Source organism: Echinops telfairi, unplaced genomic scaffold (assembly GCF_000313985.2).
Source record: "Echinops telfairi isolate 266 unplaced genomic scaffold, ASM31398v2 ScPeMD7_443;HRSCAF=831, whole genome shotgun sequence".
Classification (NCBI taxonomy): domain Eukaryota; kingdom Metazoa; phylum Chordata; class Mammalia; order Afrosoricida; family Tenrecidae; genus Echinops; species Echinops telfairi.
In genome coordinates, this window is record NW_022104341.1 from 46765265 (window position 1) to 46768513 (window position 3249).

A 3249-nucleotide genomic window follows, 5' to 3' on the forward strand; every position below is an offset into this window, starting at 1 on the left:
TAAATTTGTTCCAGATACATGTAAATGTGAATGACAGGAAAGAGTTCAGAATGACTCCAAGCGTTTTCACCTCATCAACTCATGATGAGGATGCCATCCCCTGAGAAGAAGCCTGCAGAGTAATGCCCCAGAGCCTCAAGCCCATGCCTTCTCCAGAGCACTCAGCTTCATCCCACAGAGACATGGATCAGAACTCGGCCACAATCCACCTTGAACAGGGAGCGCCCATTCTGGACCACCAGCAGAGGCATTCCCAGTGGGGTGTGCGCTGGGACTCACATGGAAAGCTGAGGTCCTGAGACCACCAAGCAAAGCAAAGAAAGGACAACGGAGAAAGAGACACAGCTGGAAGGGCAAAAACAGCACGTGAGCAGCTGACGGACAGAGAAGGAAACAGCCCAGGGAGGCGGAAGACGGCCACAGCCAAAGGGAGGAGAGGGAATTGAAGCAAGCCAAGGCTAACAGGTGTGAATTCGTTCTGTGGTTGCTTGACACGATCTTCCCGCTCGAGGTCCTTGGAAGCAAAGAAGGTTCTCCCACCTCCAGTTTAGTCAGCACAGAGCAAGTTCAAATTGACTTACCTATTTGTCTTCCTCAGTTGATCTTAACTAAACAAAAGCTCGTGGAGCTTGGCTTACCCCTTTCTTTGTCCATCTTACTCCCTCCGGCTCCAGCTCTCATTTTAATTAAAACTATTGATCCAGACCAGTAGTCTTCTAGACCTGGCTGTGCATCAGGAAGTCTTTTAGAAATGCAAGTTTGTAGGACCACATCAGAGTCCCCAGGTGGTGCAACAGTTTACAAACGCCACTGCTAACAGAAGGTTGGTAGTTCAAGAGCACGCTGAGCTGTCTACTTCTGGACCCAGTCACTGAACACCTGACGGAGCAGAATTCCTGGGTCAAGCAAGGGGTCACCATGAGTCAGAACTGACTCAAAGGCAAGTGGACCAGAAAGGCCCACAGGAGCCGGAGGGAATGAGATCTGCAGGGAAGAAAGGCAGGCAGGTAGGTCTGGAAACCACCCATAGTCTCCCCAAAACCCCACTCAGAAAGAACTGTTACAACACGTCACTGAACAAGTGTGCGTTTCCTTTCTCTCAGTACCAACAGGCCCCTGAGTTGAACTAGCATCACTGACAGTTTAATCCCGCCCCGCCCCCCAGCGCGTGTGCGCGCACACGCGCGCACGCACACACACACACACACAGCCCTTTGTAGGAATCCAAGCAGAATACTTCCCTGAGAAATTACTGTACCCTAGGGTCTGATGAAGCCCTATTGCTTCTGTCTCCAAAGCCCAGTGCTGGACTTCTCTTTCTGAAATGGCGATCCCTGGTGAGCAGTCCAGAGAGGTTTCTACTGCGTTCTCCTTATATTCTCGGGCTGCTTGCTATAGACACTTTATCTCGTGTTTAAGATTCCTGTGTCTGTGGCTCGAGGCACAGGCGGTCAAGGGCACAAAGTTCAACCCCCTCTCAGAGGACTCCACAGGCTTAGTGTGCCATGCCCTGGCCGAAACCCCAGGCCAACTGTCAGGAGGGGTGGGTCAGTGGGGGAGGCGTCCTCAGTGGAAATCTGTAATTTTCTTTTTCTTCTGCAAGAGTTACACTGGTGGGTGACTCTTCCTGGTCGCCCTCTCCCAGGGAGGGGCCAGATTTGAGGAGAAAATTGCCCCATCACTCAAGAGTGATGAAATCTGTGGACAACACTGGGCGGGAAACGATTACTGAAGGCCTGTTAGTAGATGCCAACAGAGACTCTCTAGTAGCTCCCGTTCCCTCTAGACGCAGCCACCTGAGGGGGGAGTAGAAAAGACGTCCGGCTGCATACGGTAGCTCAGGGAATCATCTGACAGCTTATTTATTAAATGCATTTTAATGTGCATTCTCCCCTCTGCACCATAGTTGACCTTCAGAAAAATCTAGCTGGTCTCAGAACACAAAAGCACATTGGCCCAGAGGAAGCGTGAGTGTGAAGATAGCAGCATTTACACGCCCTGTCCTCTGCCCAGCAACACCAGACCGGTTCAGATGACATGCAACACTGATGATCGCTTCAAACTGAGTCAAAACGCAGATACTTTTGAACCCAATTAATTGAGAGTCAACATATGATTCTCCCACACCCAAAAGTGAAGCATGCCGATGATGGGCATGCACGATGAGAAAGAGAATACTTTCTGCTCCTTCCCAAACACATCCTGGGTCCAAGCACAGACTGTTCTCTCCAGATGTGCAAAACTGAGAAGTGGCATCCAGAATAATAACCCACGCGCATCCAGTAAGCACTCAATCCAAAGGTCTCTGAAGGAGGGTCCCAGTTAATGCTTCACCAGAAAAGTCGACTCCATGGACATTCCAGTCTTGAAACACTCGAAGGTGTAACTCTTACACATGTAACATAAAAGCAGAGCATACTTCTTTTATATTTAACTCATCTTTCAGTCCAATTTGTAACTAATGCTCAGAAAAGACCTGCTGTGGTCAGTGTTCCAGAAAACCATCCTTCCTCCCTCCTGGTGCTGATAAGGAGCTGATCAGTAAACCTGTTCACTTGGGATCAGAATCCCAGACATCTTTCTTTACGGATGCTTCCTGAATCATATTCCGCCATTAATTAGGATTAGACCTGTTTTTACAAGTTGCTGAGAGTAAACCACATTTTAATCCCTTTAAAGCACTAAGAAAATATGAGTCCCATCAAACTCCATTGGGTGGGGGGAGAACAGTGCTCGCAACTTCCCAGAGGTGAGCAGTTATGAAGTCCTTTGATGGCTTTCCCTCTTCAGGGACCAGCCAAGCTGCAGGAAGGCGTGGGCACCCTGCGGAGCATTTGCAGCCCCGGCAGAAGATGAAGCTCTGCGTCAGTCTTTCTTGGTTCTGAGTCATTAGTTCAGGGAGGGAAGGCATTAGAAAACCTTTCAAGCCACAAACCACACATCTTAGAGAGATGGCTAATTAGAATTCACCCTAAACTGTGATAGAATTAACAGACATTAAATAATCATTATTTATAATTGGGGAATCAAGTTACCCACGGGGGCGAGGGGGAGAAAAAGGCATAGCTCAGATCGCCTTGGTTAATGTTTACATTGGAAAAATGGAAGGAGAAGCAGTCCCCCAAATCACCAATAACTTATCCCCCCCACCGTTAGTAACTCAGAACATCTTTTTCTAGAGGAAGCGGCACTAAAAGTGGGCCTAGGTTCTCCGTTTTTTAAACTAAGAGACACAGAAATGATTTCACC